Source organism: Nomascus leucogenys, chromosome X (genome assembly GCF_006542625.1).
Source record: "Nomascus leucogenys isolate Asia chromosome X, Asia_NLE_v1, whole genome shotgun sequence".
NCBI classification, from domain to species: domain Eukaryota; kingdom Metazoa; phylum Chordata; class Mammalia; order Primates; family Hylobatidae; genus Nomascus; species Nomascus leucogenys.
The window spans coordinates 79137053-79153809 of NC_044406.1; the positions used below are offsets into that span (position 1 = coordinate 79137053).

The following is a 16757-nucleotide window of genomic DNA, read 5'->3' on the forward strand; positions in this document are numbered from 1 at the left end:
CCCATTCATTATACCATATATAGAAATCAACTCAAGATGGATTAGGATTAAATGTAAAGCCCAAGACTATAAAAACACTAAAAGAAAATCTAGGCAATACCATTCACAACATAGGCACGTGCAAAGATTTCATGACAAGGATGACAAAAGTAATTACAACAAAAGCAAAATTTGAGAAGTGGTATCTAAATAAAGAGCTTCTGCACAGCAAAAGAAACTATCATCAGAGTGAACAGACAACCTACAGAATGGGAGAAACCTTTTGCAATCTATTTATCTGACATAGGTCTAATATCCCTCGTCTACAAAGAACTTAAACAAACTGAAAAGATTACGTTTATTGATTTTCGTATGTTGAACCAGTCTTGCATCCCAGGGATGAAGCCCACTTGATCATGGTGGATAAGCTTTTTGATGTGCTGCTGGATTCGGTTTGACAGTATTGTATTGAGGATTTTTGCATCAATGTTCATCAAGGATATTGGTCTAAAATTCTCTATTTTTGTTGTGTCTTTGCCTGTCTTTGGTATCAGGATGATGCTGGCTTCATAAAATGAGTTAGGGAGGATTCCCACTTTTTCTATTGATTGGAATAGTTTCAGAAGGAATGGTAGCAGCTCCTCCTTGTACCTCTGGTAGAATTCGGCTGTGAATCCATCTGGTCCTGGACTTTTTTTGGTTGGTAAGCTATTAATTATTGCCTCAATTTCAGAGCCTGTTATTGGTCTATTCAGATATTCAACTTCTTGCTGGTTTAGTCTTGGGAGGGTGTATGTGTCAAGGAATTTATCCATTTCTTCTAGATTTTCTAGTTTATTTGCGTAGAGGTGTTTACAGTATTCTCTCATGGTAGTTTGTATTTCTGTGGGATCGGTGGTGATATCCTCTTTGTCATTTTTTATTGCATCTATTTGATTCTTCTCTCTTTTCTTCTTTATTAGTCTTGCTAGCAGTCTATCAATCTTGTTGATCTTTTCAAAAAAACAGCTCCTGGATTCACTGATTTTTTGAAAGGTTTTTTGTGTCTCTATTTCCTTCAGTTCTGCTGTGATCTTAGTTATTTCTTGCCTTCTGCTAGCTTTTGAATGTGTTTGCTCTTGCTTCTCTAGTTCTTTTAATTGTAATGTTAGGGTGTCAATTTTAGACCTTTCCTTCTTTCTCTTGTGGGCATTTGGTGCTATAAATTTCCCTCTACACAAGTAATCCAGCATATAAACAAAACCAAGGACAAACACCACATGATTATCTTAATAGATGCAGAAAAGGCCTTTGAAAAATTCAACAACCCTTCATGCTAAAAACTCTCAATAAATTAGGTATTGACGGGACATATCTCAAAACAATAAGAGCTATCTATGACAAACCCACAGCCAATATCATACTGAATGGACAGAAACTGGAAGCAATCCCTTTGAAAACTGGCACAAGACAGGGATGCCCTCTCTCACCACTCCTATTCAACATAGTGTTGGAAGTTCTGGCCAGGGAAATCAAGCAGAAGAAGGAAAAAAGGGCATTCAATTAGGAAAACAGGAAGTCAAATTGTCCCTATTTGCAGATGACATGATTATATATCTAGAAAATCCCATCGTCTCAGCCCAAAATCTCCTTAAGCTGATAAGCAACTTCAGCAAAGTCTCAGGATACAAAATCAATGTGCAAAAATCACAAGCATTCTTATACACCAATCACAGACAAACAGAGAGCCAAATCATGAGTGAACTCCCATTCACAATTGCTTCAAAGAGAATTAAATACCTAGGACTCCAACTTACAAGGGATTTGTAGGACCTCTTCAAGGAGAACTACAAACCACTGCTCAATGAAATAAAAGAGGATACAAACAAATGGAAGAACATTCCATGCTCATGGGTAGGAAGAATCAATATCATGAAAATGGCCATACTGCCCAAGGTAATTTATAGATTCAATGCCATCCCCATCAAGCTACCAATGACTTTCTTCACAGAATTGGAAAAAACTACTTTAAAGTTCATATGGAACCAAAAAAGGGCCTGCATTGCCAAGTCAATCCTAAGCCAAAAGAACAAAGCTGGAGGCATCACGCTACCTGACTTCAAACTATACTGCAAGACTACAGTAACCAAAACAGCATGGTACTGGTACCAAAACATATATATAGACCAATGGAACAAAACAGAGCCCTCAGAAATAATGCCACATATCTACAACTATCTGATCTTTGACAAACCGGACAAAAATAAGCAATGGGGAAAGGAGTCCCTATTTAATAAATGGTGCTGGGAAAACTGGCTAGCCATATGTAGAAAGCTGAAACTGGATCCCTTCCTTACACCTTATACAAAAATTAATTCAAGATGGATTAAAGACTTACATGTTAGACCTAAAACCATTAAAATCCTACAAGAAAACCTAGGCAATACCATTCAGGACATAGGCATGGGCAAGGACTTCATGTCTAAAACACCAAAAGCAATGGCAACAAAAGCCAAAATTGACAAATGGGATCTCATTAAACTAAAGAGCTTCTGCACAGCAAAAGAAACTACCATCAGAGTGAACAGGCAACCCATAGAATGGGAGAAAATTTTTGCAACCTACTTATCTGACAAAGGGCTAATATCCGGAATCTACAATGAACTCAAACAAATTTACAAGAAAAAAAGAAACAACCCCATCAAAAAGTGGGCAAAGGATATGAACAGACACTTCTCAAAAGAAGACATTTATGAGGCCAAAAAACACATGAAAAAATGCTCATCATCACTGGCCATCAGAGAAATGCAAATCAAAACCACAATGAGATACCATCTCATACCAGTTAGAATGGCGATCATTAAAAAGTCAGGAAACAGCAGGTGCTGGAGAGGATGTGGAGAAATAGGAACACTTTTACACTGTTGGTGGGAATGTAAACTAGTTCAACCATTGGGGAAGTCAGTGTGGCAATTCCTCAGGGATCTAGAACTAAAAATACCATTTGACCCAGCCATCCCATTACTGGGTATATACCCAAAGGATTATAAATCATGCTGCTATAAAGACACACACACACACGTATGTTTATTGTGGCACTATTCACAATAGCAAAAACTTGGAACCAACCCAAATGTCCATCAATGATAGACTGGATTAAGAAAATGTGGCACATATACACTATGGAATACTATGCAGCCATAAAAAATGATGAGTTCATGTCCTTTGTGGGGACATGGATGAAGCTGGAAACCATCATTCTCAGCAAACTATAGCAAGGACAAAAAACCAAACACCGCATGTTCTCACTCATAGGTGGGAATTGAACAATGAGAACACATGGACACGGGAAGGGGAACATCACACACTGGGGCCTGTTGTGGGGTGGGGGGAGGGGGGAGGGATAGCATTAGGAGATATACCTAATGCTAAATGACGAGTTAATGGGTGCAGCAAACTAACATGGCACATGTATACATATGTAACAAACCTGCACGTTGTGCACATGTACCCTAAAACTTAAAGTATAATGACAAAAAAAAAACCAAGTAAGACCTCAAAAAAAAAAAAAAACTGAAAAGAAAAAAAAACCCACTAAAAAGTGGGCAAAGGACATAAACAGACACTTCTCTAAAGAAGACATGCATGCACCCAGCAAATATATAAAAAAGTTCAATGTCAGTGATCCTTAGAGAAATGCAAATCTAAACCAAAGTGAGATACCACTTCACACCAGTCATAATGGCTATTATTAAAAAGTCAAAAAAAACAGATGCTGGTGAGATTGTGGATTAAAAGGAATGCTTGTACACTGTTGGTGGGAGTGTAGATTAGTTCAACCATTGTGGAAGACAGTGTGGCTATTTCTCAAAGACCTAGAGGCAGAAATGCCATTTGACCTGGCAATCCCATTACTGGGTATGTACCCAATGGAATATAAATCATTCTGTTATAAAGATACATGCATGTGTATGTTCACTGCAGTACTATTCACAACAGCAAAGGCATGGAATCATCCCAAATGCCCATCAATGACAGATGGAATAAAGAAAATGTCACAAATATACACCATGGAATACTGTGCAGCCAGAAAAAGGAACGTGATTATGTCATTTGTGGAGACATGGATGGAGTTAGAAGTCATTATCCTTAGCAAACTAATGCAAAAACAGAAAACAAAGTACCAAATTTTCTTACTTACAAGTGGGAGCTAAATGATGAGAACATATGGACACATCATGGGGGTACAACAGACATGGGGGCTTGCCAGAGGGTGGGGGTGGGTGGGAGAAAGGAGAGCATCAGGAAGAATAGCTAATGGATGCTGAGTTTAATACCGAAGTGATGGGATGATCTGTGCAGCAAACCTCCATGGCACAAGTTTACCTGTTTAACAAACCTGCACATCCTGCACAAGTAACCTTGAACTTAAAAATAAAAGTTGGAAATAAAAACAATCATGTTTTGCCCTGTAAATATATACAATTTTTATTTGTATATTTGTATAATTTAATTATACCTCAATAAATCTGAAAAAATAAAAAAGTGTCTTCTCATGTCCTTTCCCCGGTATTTTATGGGGCTGTTTGTTTTTCACTTGTTAATTTAAATTCCTTGTCGATTCTGGACATTGAACCTCTGACAGATGCTTGGTTCACCAATATTTGACCCTATCCTCTAAGTCATCTCTTTACACTGTTGACAATTATTTTGCTGTGCAGAAGCTCTTTTATTTAATTAGATCCCATTTGTCAATTATTGTTTTTGTTGCATTTGCTTTTGGATTCTTCATCATGAAATCTTTCCCAGGGCCTATGTTTAGAATGGTATTTCTTAAGTTATCTTCTAGGGTTTTTATGGTTTTAGGTGTTACATTTAAGTCTTTATTCCACCTTGAGTTGATTCGTTATATGGTGTTAGGAAGGGGTCCAGTTTTGATCTTCTGCATATGGCTAGCCAGTTATCTCAGTACCATGTATTGACTAGTGAGTCCTTTTCCTCATTGCCTATTTTTGTTGGCTTTGTTGAACATCAGATAGTTGTAGGTGTAAGGCTTTATTTCTAGGTTCTCTATTCTGTTCCACTGGTGTATACATCTTTTACTGTACTGGGGTCATGCTGTTTTGGTTATTGTAGCCTTATGGTATAGTTTGAAGTAATATGATGCCTCCAGCTTTGTTCTTTTTGCATAGGATTGCCTTGGCTATTCAGGCTCTTTTTTCATTCCATATGAATTTTAAAATGTTTTTTTTTCTGATTCTATAAAGTAGGTGATTGTTAGTTTGATAGGAATAGCATTGAATCTGTAAATTGCTTTGGGCAGTATGACTATTTTAACAATGTTAATTCTTCCTATCCAAGAACATGGGATGTTTTTCCATTTGTTTGTATCCTATCTGATTTCTTTAAGCAGTGTTTCATAATTCTCATTATAGTGATACTTCACTTTCTTGGTTTGCTATATTGCTTGGTATTTTATTATTTTTGTGTCTATTGTGAATGGAATTGTGTTGACTTGGCTTTCAGCTTGGATGTTGCTGTTGTACAGGCATGGTACTGATTATTGTACATTCATTTTGTATCCCAAAACTTTTCTGAAGTTGTTTATCAGATCAAGGCACTTTTGCCCAGAAACTATGAGGTTTCTAGGTACACAAGTATATTGTCTGTGAACAAGAATTGTTTGGCTTCTTGTTCTCTTATTTGAATGCCTTTTATTTCTTTATGTTGCCTAATTGCTGTGGCTAAGACCTCCAGTACTATGTTGAATAGGAGGGGTGAGAGATGGCATCCTTGTCTTTCTGTTTCTTAAGGGTAATGCTTCCACCATGTGCCCATTCAGTGTAATGTTGGCTGTAGGTTTTTTATAGATGGCTCTTATTATTTTTAAGTATATTTCTTTAATGTCTAGTTTGTTGATGGTTTTTAACATGAAGGAATGTTGAGTTTTATCAAAAGCCTTTTCCACATATGTTGATATGATTATGTGGTTTTTGTTCTTAGCTCTGTTAATGTGATGAATCACATTTATTTGTTTGAATATGTTGAAACAATCTTGCATAGTTGGGATAAAGCCTGCTTGACTGGAATGGATTAGCTTTTTGATGTTCTGCTGGATTAGGTTTGCTACTATTTTGTTAAAGATATTTGCATCCACATTCATCAAGCACATTGAGCTAAAGTTTTTTTTTTTTTTTTTTTTTAAATTGTGTGTCTACTAGGTTTTGGTATCAGGATGATGCTGGCCTCATAGAATGAGTTAGGGAGGAGTCCCTTCTTCTCAATTTTCTGGAAGAGTTTTAGCAGAAATGGTACCAGCTCTTCTTTGTACATCTGATAGAATTTGGCTGTGAACCCGTCTGGTCCTGGGCTGTTTCTGGATATTCTGCTTTTTATTACTGAATCAGTTTTAGAACTCATTATTGACCTGCTCAGGAATTGAACGTCTTCCTGGTTCTATCTTGTGAGGTTGTACATTTCCAGGAATTTATCCATTTTTTTCTAGATTTTCTAGTTTCCATGTATAGAGATGTTCATAGTACTCTCTGATTTTTTTTTTTTTTGTATTTCTGTGTGGTCAGAGGTAAGGTCCCCTTTGTCATTTCTGAATTTGTTTATTTAGATCTTTTTGTTCTTATTAGTCTGGATAGCAGTCTATTTTATTTATTATATAAAAATATCTTGCATTCATTTATGTTTTGTGTGGTTTTCACCTCTTAATTTCTTTCAGTTCAGCTCTGATTATGGTTATTTATTTTATTCTGCTAGCTTTGGGGTTGGTTTGCTGTGGTTTCTCTGGTTCCTTTAGGTGTAATATTAGGTTGTTAATTTGATATATTTTTAACTTTTTTATGTGAACATTTAGTGCTATAAACTTCCCTCTTGCTGCTTTAACTGTCTCAGAGATCCTGTTACACATTGTATCTTTGTTCTTATATGTTTAAAATAATTTCTTTATTTCTGCCTTAATTTTATTGTGTACCCAAAAGTCATTCAGGAGTAGGTTGTTTAATTTCCATAAAATTGTGCTGTTTTGAGTGATTTTCTCAGTATTGTTTTCCATTTTTATTGCGCTATGGTCCAAGAGTACAGCTGGTATGACTTCAGTTATTATGAATTTGCTGTGGATTGTTTTACGGCAGATTGTGTGGATTATTTTAGAGTATGTGCCATGTGCAGCTGAGAATAATGTATATTCGGTTCTTGCGGTGACAAATTCCCTTAGCATTTGCTTGTCTGAAAAGGACCTTATTTCTCCTTTGGTTATGAAGCTTAGTTTTGCTGGATATGAAATTGTGAGAATTTTCTTTTTAGGAATGCCGAATATAGGTACACGAGCTCTTCTGGCTTCTAGAGTTTCTGTGGAAAGGCCTGCTGTTAGTCTAATGCAGTTCCCTTGGTAGGTGACTTACCCCTTCTCTAGCTGACCTTAACATTATTTCTTTCATTTCAACCTTGGAAAATCTAATGACTGTGTATTGCATACAGTCTTCTTGAGTAGTATCTCACAGGGATTTTCTGCTTTTCCTGTAGTTGAATGTTGGCATCTCTAATGAGGTTGGAGAAAATATCATGCACAATATCCTCAAATATGTTTTCCAAGTTGCTTGTTTCCTTTCCTCTTTCAGGGACACCTGTGAGTTTGTAGATTTGGTCTTCTTTCATAATCCCATGTTTCTGGAAGGCTTTGTTATTCTTCTGTATTGTTTTTTCTTTATTTTTGTCTGAGTGAGTTACTTTGGAGATCTGGTCTTTAAGCTCTGAGATTATTTTTTTCCTCAGCTTCATCAATTCTTCCGTTAGCATTTGAGATTTTGTTTTGAAACTCTTTAAGTGAGTTTTTCAGCTCTGTCATATCAGTTTGGTTCTTACAAAATGACAATTTCCTTTTTCATCTCTTGTATTATTTAATTATATTCCTTAGAATCCTTGGATTGGTTTTCAACTTTCTCTTGTATCTCATTGATCTTCATTCCCATCCATTTTCTCATTTCTGTTTCTGTCATTTCAGCCATTTTAGCCTGGTTAAGAACCATTGCTGGAAAACTAGTGTGATCATTTGAAGGTAAGAAGACTCTGGCTTTTTGAGTTTCCAGAGTTCTTGCACTGGTTCTTTCTCATCTGCGTGGGTGATTGTCCTTCAATCTTTGAATGTACTGTCCTTTCAATTATTTTCTTTGCTTTTATCTTCTTTGTTGCCCCTGGGGGTTTGATTGCAGTATAAAATGAGTTCATTTGAATGGTTTTGTTTCTAAGATTTTAGGGGACCAAAGCTCAGCTCAGCACTCCTGGACTACCACTGGAAGACTTGTATGGGGCAACTCACTAGCTGTGTTCTCCAGCACTTCGAGATTAGGAACCTACTGTACTGGAAGTGCCAAAGAGTTCCTGGACTTCTGGCTAAAATACTCCAATAAGTGGTGCCAGACAAAGTGCTTCACTGGGGCAGTGGCAGGGGGGTCCAGGCTCATTTGCCCATGATAGCAGCAGTGGCAGTGCAGTGGCTTGCATGCTTGTTGAATGGGGCAGGGCTCTGGCATGCATGGGGATTCTAACCTCCATGTCTATGTTCATAGCAACAGCAGTGGCAGTGTGAATCAGAGTGAAGAGGATGGGGCAACTGGTGTCCATGTGCATGTTCACTCTGGCAGCCATGTTGGTGCAGATGCAGGACACTGGCAGAGCTCAAGCCTGCCAGCCTCCACGCACATGTTCACACCAGCAGCGGCAGTGGCAGCATGGGGTGGAGATGGGGGATGAGGACATTTGCCTCTGTGCCTGAGTTTGCTCCTCCAATGGCAGAAGGGTTGTGGGGGTATGCTCATTTTGGCAGCAGTGGCATAATGGGGTGCATGCACACACGTACACTGGTGGGGAGAGGAGGCAAGGTCCACCCATGAGTGCACTGGAGACAGCAAAGTGATGGGACAGTAGCTATCAGCAAATGCATGCTCGCAAATTTGCTTGGGGGAGGATCTTACGGGAGAGGGTGCAGGTGGGGATGCTGTGTGTTGGTTAGCTCTGCTGGAGCTCTGCAACAGTCAGGTGGAGTCTGCCAGTGAAAGAGCTGTAATGCAGGCTCTTGGTAGGCACCCTGGTTGGGCATCCAAGGCTGTACTGCAAGCAAGTGCAGCCTGGCTGGTGCCCTGGGAGAAGCCAGAAGACAAGGGATTGATTATATCTGACTAGGCCCATTTCACAGGCAAGACTCCCCCTGCTCTGTTCAGGTCCAATAGTTCCCCTATGGCTAAATTCTCCTAGGGAAGCTTCTTGAGCATTGAGGGAATGGGCATCCCTGGCCTTGCTCCATTGCAGACATTCCTGTACCAAAGTGTTTGGGCTCTGAATAGCATAGAATCCTGCCCCTGACACCTTTCTAAGAAGCTCTCCCTGGCATCTCAAGTGTCCGTGGGGGTTGTGGGTCTCCTGCTGCCAGGATTCCAGAGGTCCCTGGTGAGAGGGGGTTACTTCACACCTCCTCAACTCATCCCTTCCCCAGGATTTGTCGGGGGCCAGTAATGAGTCCCAGTGTATGGAAGCCTCCTTTATGGGCCCCAGCTACCTCCCTCTTCATCCCAGCAAGTGGGCCCTGTTTCCATCCACTCTCAGTGCCTTCTCTCTGAAGATCTGCTCATAGTGTGCCAGTCTTTTGGATGTCCCAGTCCCTCAGTGACAGATGTTCCTCCTGGCTGTGTCTAGTCTGCCATCTTGGCCCCTACAAAAAACTGAACTTTACTTTCCTATTTTACATGTTTATCACAGTCTTGACTTTTGTTCATTCTCAATGATAAAAAAATTAAAATGAAATGTTATGCTATTGAAAATTTGTCCAATTTGAATATATTTCATCAAAAATGTAAAAAAAGAGAAAGTACATATATATTTTAATAGCTTTTAATATTAAAAATTTAATATTTATAAAGAATATTTGTGTATTTTCAATATTTAGATTTTACAGAAGAGAACATATGTAACTTCTAGGCTAATATTTACAGAAGGAAATATATTACTAAGAGCAATTCTTAAGATGTAAATAGAATGGAGTTTCTTAAAGTGTACTTTAATGTGACATAAAGATTGATATTAAGAGTTTTAAAATGCATAATACATAATTTCAAAAATTAAAAGCAGACATGGTAGCGTCATTATTTATCAATGCCAAGGCCCTTCACAGCAATTTCATTTAGTGCTCACATCTTTGTGATACAGTAATTATTATCCTGACAGATGAACAGATTCAGGTTCAGAGAGTTTAAGTGACCTGAACTAAGACAAATAATTTTATTCCAAAGTTTTAACTTCCATTTTAAATATATCTTCATGTTCCATTTTATTGGTATATTGTTTCTCTTCTATTCTTGCTATATTCTCAGCTTTTCAGAGTTATAATTTAATCTTTCCCATTAATTTACACCTTTAAACTAGATAATGAATCATTCCACTTCTTAATCAGAGTTCAACAGAATGTACCACACATAATACTATTTATAATATTATTTCTAATCACATACTGGGTTTGGAGAACATATTACTCATTGTTTTGTGCCCCCATAGGTTAGATATTCTGCTATAACTTTTATTTATTATTCAATCAGGAGAAAAGCAGCTAAATTTTATATACAATTCAAAGATCCTCAAACATTGTGAAAGCTAAAATGTAAAAGGACTAATATTAATTTCCTGATAACTAAAAAATCAGCATAATATATATAAGTCTTTGGGGACATGAAATAAAGGAACATGTTTAAAATGTGGGGAAATGAGTTGTATCCTACACATAATAATGATAGAGGTTTTTCTCATTGCATTTGAATATAAAGATTTGCTTTCTAGATGTTTTAAAGGTTTTCAGCAGCTGATTTAACTATCCTTGAGAGACAAACTAATGCTCTATCAGACTTTTTTAACCTCATACTGACTCTGCTTCTTAATGTGTGGTCTTAATTTGCTAAATCAATTGATTAAGCTTAAAGAAAATTTAATTTAAAATGAGGAAGAGCAAAATTAGTACTGGTGAAGGCCTGCTGACTTACTGGTCCAGCATATTTAAGTACACTGACTTATATGGTTAGAGTTGAATATTGGCCAAATGAAATTTTATGAACTCAAGAAAATGACAGCCACTAACTCTAAGGGTATTATATTCACTAAATGTAGTCTTTAGATCAATGGCAGCCTTGTGTCCAGTAAATGGACCAGACCGTTTAAATGTTGGCTCATATCCTTTATCATGTGTGACTGGATTATGAAACTAATTTCCTCAGTAAAGACTCTCAATATAAATTTAAGTAATTTCTGACTAGGTTTAATATCCACAATATATATTTTTAAATCCTTGACTGTATATAGTACTGTTCAAATGAAAAGTTTTCGGTACTTCTCAGGCATTATTTCATTTACTTTCACAATTTCCCGCTGGGCAATGTGATTTGCACTGAATTGAGGATGGGGCACCAATATTTGCTGTTTCTGCTCCTGCTTCTCTACATCTAAGTCTATTAGAGAGTAAGATCACATGAAATTGGGAAGTAAGATTGTTTTGTTAATTAATTTCTGCTTGCATTGCATGGATTTATACTGACAAGAAATATGTTATGAGACAAGGTGCTGTGTATTGTGGTAGATATCAAAGTTGGAAACAAATAAAAATATAAAAAACGCAGATAGTATGTTACAGAATATGCTATGGCAAAATTCACAAGTGAACTCAGGTAGTGAGTCAGCAAGCTCTAATAGAAGACATTGGTTTGAACCTGGAATCTACCAGTTAGTAGCTGTGTGAACTTGAGTGCATTTTTAACCATTTACTTCCTTGGTTCTTAGATTTAAGTTATGTAGAAGAGGAAAAACAATGCCTCACTAAGTGACTTGCATGAATATTGAAATAGATAGTATGTGGAAATATTTAAATATTTAACACAGTGCCTGGCACAGAGAAAGGACCTAATAAATGTAGATGAATCTGACGTTTTCTAGTAGATGAAATCAGCATATAGATAGATATAGCTTCAAGGATAAGTAAAATTTCACCAGAGGGAGTTGAGAGAATATTATTCTAGGGAGAAAGAAAAGCATGTGGAGTAGTGTAGAAGTATAAAAACACAGAACACTTCTAGGAAAATTTTTTTTTCAATAAAGGCTAGAGAGAGATAAGTTGGATAGTTAGGCTGAGGTTAAATCATGGGATTTGGACCTTCCATATTACTTAGAGGAAAGCTACTGAACATATTTGAACATGGAAGAATTATAATGAGAATGGGATTGGTTGGTAGGAAGGGTTGAACAAAGCAAGACTGATTATTAGGCTAATATAATAAGTAGTTCAATTATGAATGCTTAAGGCCTGAAAAAGGAAGTTGGAAATGTAAGAATAAATATCGATCAAAATTAAAGATAACAATTACTGGTAATTTTTACATAGATTTAAGGCCCAGTCTCTTACCTTAAAAAAGACACACTAGGATCTGGCCCTGCCTATCTTACTAGGCATATTTATCCCCTGCCCCTCCACTGTTCCTCTCTGCAGGTTTCAAGCAGAACAATTTCTTTCCGGCAGCTTAAATATGTTGTCCTCATCCACATGGTCTCCCTTCATTCTGACATAGTTTTCATCTCCTTACCCAACTGAAAGTTTTCATTTGTTTCTCAAATTTTAGTTCGGGCATTGGATTCTCTTAAGGTCTTCCCTACCATCCCAGATTAGAGTTTGATTTTCCTCTTTGCTACATCTTGCCCTTCTGTATAACTTTTTAATACTTATTATATTGCATTTGCCATATTCTGTGTGATATTGCCATTGCCACACACCTTTTAAATTTTTTTAAAACACCTGGTTTCAAGCAATTCTCCTGCCTTGGCTTTCCAAAGCGCTTGGATTACAGGCATGAGTCACTGCACCCAACCCTCCTTTTTACTTTTTAAATCATGATAACTAATAATAATGATTACTAATCATTTACTATGTACCAATACATTGTTATAAGCACTTTAAATGTATTGGTTCATATAATCTTAATCTTAAACAACTCTTTAATTTCATAATAATTATTATCTCCATTTAATAGTTAATTAAAAAAAAACCTCAAGCAAAGGGAGAATAAGTAGCTAGACCAATGTTTCACATATAGAAAACAATAGAGCCCAAGTATTCAAGCTCAAATACTCTGGATCCAGAGACTTTTCTGTTAACTATAAAATACTGCCTCTCTTAGATAAAACTATAAAACATAAAGGATATAAAGAAATTGACCAAAGTCATGCCTTGGTTAATAATTATAGTTAGAAAGCAGAAGAATTAGGCATCAAATGTGAAACAGTTGTGAAGTGGAAGGAGAACATGGCTAGTGCAGTGTTGTGCAACTGAATAAAATGTTTTTAAAATAATCAGTATTTGAAAAAGATTAACAGGACAAGAGAAATAGTTGTTAATAGATAAAGTAGATCCTGAAAGAAGTGAAGACAGAGAGGAACAAGAGAACATAATTAATTCTCACAGGGTATAAGTCCCATTATTCTTCAGAAATGGAAAAGAAAAGAGCATATTGAAGGAAAATGTATGGAAATGTTGTAATGGAAGTGTGCCCAAAACACTGATGCACAAACATATTATTGTCTCAGAAAAGTTGTAGAAGGATTATGTGCTAAAAGTGATGAAGACAGGTCAGATTGGGAATTTAAGAAAAAAAGAAATGGCTTGGGAAAATTTCCATGGGGAATGAAAACAAAGGCCATAAGACTTGTAATGTGCTGCACGAATCATGAAAAATTGACTAAAAATCTTACAGATAGAGAGATGGTGAATAGTATGAAAATCTAAGTTCTAGCTCTGTAGTGTCAGAAGTGAAAGATAAAGTAATAGGAAATAGTATTTTTTAAAATTAACTAAATGGTAAAAATGTTATCGTGTTTATGAGCATGACCTGTTTTAGTCCCCAGAGATAATAACACAGGAAGAAATAAATGGAAGATTCTGAAGAGTCCTTGAGTCATTGAAAAAAATGAAAGACTACACAGGAGATTGTTGAGTTATGGTAGCAAAATAAAGAGAAGATACCATAGCTGTATTGTGTAGACTCTAAAGTACTTAGGCTCTGGGCACAAGGTGCATAAGGTGAACCTGAAATACCTTGTCATTCCAGAAATCATAGAAATGATAAAAAACTACTAGAGTTATATTAGAAAAGGTCTTAAGAGCCAACCTGAATAAATTCCCACTGGAAAAAGATGAGAAGTTCTCTTAACTACCAAAAAGAGTAATAATTGAAAGAGATTTAAGTATGTCAAATATTGTCAAGTCTATTAGCTCATAATATATTTTTTAAAAGCCTCATTGTTCACTTGTGAAGGATTTTAGGCACCACCTCATTATTTTGAAATCCTGCACTGCAATTAAGACAAAGAAGCAATTACTCTGCTTTTTCTATGCACTCAGTGCCTCAGTATTACCAAGTACTAGTAGAGAAAAAGCGAATGTTTTGTTCACATAATGTCCCTGTTGTGTAGCTGTGCTTGCCCTATACAAATAGCTAAATATAATGTCTGTCTGTGTGTGTGTGTGTGTGTGTTTGTGAAATAGTCAAGCTTGTCAGCCTAATCTAATAATTGACAAGAAATAGAAGGCAGAGAGAAACACATGAGGCAGTATTACAAGGAGGCTAACTTTAGACATTGGAAAACCCAATAAAAACAACTGGGTTACTTCAGTAAAACAAGAGAAAAAGAGCGAGGGATAGAGGGAGTAGGGAGTGAGAAAAGAGAGATGGAGAGAGAAGGTAAATATTTGAAGTTTTGGAATATACATCAACAATCAAATGGATTGATCTGATTTGGCTACAAACTAAAAAATCATTTTAAAATATAACAAAATAAGATAAATAAGAACTTTGATTGGATATTTGTTAATATTTAGAAGTTATTGTTAGTGTTTCAAGTATAATAAATAGGATATTTTAAGTTTTTAAAAAACACTTGTATTTTAGAGATACATACAGAAATAATTACAGATAAAATAATATAGAAGAAAGTGCCAAGATGGTTGACTAGAAGCAGCTAGTGTGTACCACTGTCACAGAGAGGAGATAGAGTGGTGCTTAAACACTAGCTCTAGTGTTCAAGTGGATTGTCCAGGAGGCCATGTTGTGATTCCTGAAGGAAGCAATGGTGACCCACGGAGGACAGAGAGGAGTGAGGCTGCCCATCTGAGATTGGCATGGAGCATGGGGAGGCTCCCTATTGTGGGGAATGGGTGAGTGAGTGAGAGGCCCAAGGGACACACACTTCTGCTATAAACTTTTGTAATCTTAGGCATAAGAGATCCTAACTGACCCCCTGGACCCCCAGACAAACATGGAGAGAGAGCTGCATGGAAACTGGGCAGAGCCACTTCTCAGGCCCACATGGAGCCCCATAGGACTTGGATCCCTAAGCACCCTGGTGCAAGTTGTAGCCCTGCCAGTTGGGGAGGCCATGCTCTCTTTCACAAACCCAACATGCCTAGACAAATGCATAATAATAGTGAGAGATTTCAACATTTCACCAACAGCATTAGAGACATCTTTGAGGTAAAAACTAACAAAGAAGTTCTGGACTTAAATTTAAGACTTGAACAATTGGACAGAAAAGACATCTACAGAACACACCACCCACCAACAACAGAATATTTATTCTACTCATCTTCACATGGAATGTATTATAGGATCAATCACATGTTCAATCTCAGTAAATTTAAAAAAATTAAAATCATACCTAGCACACTCAAATCACAGTGCAATAAAAAGAAAAATAAATATCAAGATGATATCTTAAAACTACAAAAATTCATGGAAATTAAACAACTTGGTCCTGAATAACTAATGAGTGAACATTAAAATTAAAGCAGAAATAAAAAAATATTTGAAATTAATCAAAATGTGAACACAAGCTACCAACACCTCTGGGATGCAGCTAAGGCAGTGTTAAGAGGAAAGTTTATAGTACTAAATGCCTTCATCAAGATGCTAGAAAGCTCTCAAATTAACATTTTAACTTTGTACCTAAAGTAACTAGAGGAAAAAAAAACATACAAAAACTAATACCAAAGCAAGAAGAAAAAAATGAATAATTAAAATAAGAACTGAATTAAATTGATATGCAAGCATTCATGCAAATGATTAATGAAACCAAGTGTAGATTTAAAAAAAAAACAAGATTGATAAACTTCCAGCTAGATTAACAAATAAAATAGAGAGAAGATCCAAATAAGTATAATCAGAAATGATGACACTACCATCGATCCCATATAGTTGGAAAAGATCTTCATAGAATACTATTTAACAACACTATGCACACAAATTAGAAAATCTAGAAGAAATTGATAAATTTCTATAACACACATTTTCAGAAAATTGAATCAGAAGAGTTAAAACCTGAATAGACCAATATTGAATTCTGAAATTAAATCATCAGTAAAAAACCTAGCAACCAAAAGAAGTCCTGGGCCAGATGAATTCATAGCTGAGTTCTACGAGACATAAAAGAAGAACTGGTACCACTACTAATGAAACTTTTACAAAAAAATCGAGATGGAGAGGCTCCTCCCTATCTGATTCTATGAAGCCAGCATTAGCTTAATACCCAAATCTGGCAGAGACACAATGAAAAAAAAATATAAACTTGAGGCCAATATCTCTGATGAACACAGATAAAAAAGTCCATAATGAAATACTAGCAAACCAAATTCAGCAGCACATCAAAATGTTAATACATCACAACCAATAAGGCTTTCTTCGTGGAATGCAAGATTGTTTTGACATATGGAAATT

At 36.4% G+C, this 16757-nt stretch overlaps 1 long non-coding RNA gene across 1 annotated transcript; it reads right to left on the minus strand.

Moving 5' to 3' along the window:
• Positions 1-210: 210 nt before the first annotated feature.
• On the minus strand, positions 211-2622 carry LOC115833364. Its single transcript, XR_004028800.1, has 3 exons — positions 2593-2622; positions 2067-2071; positions 211-277 (listed from the first exon to the last, which is right to left on the minus strand). It is a non-coding gene; the product is annotated as an uncharacterized LOC115833364 (long non-coding RNA).
• Positions 2623-16757: the final 14135 nt, after the last annotated feature.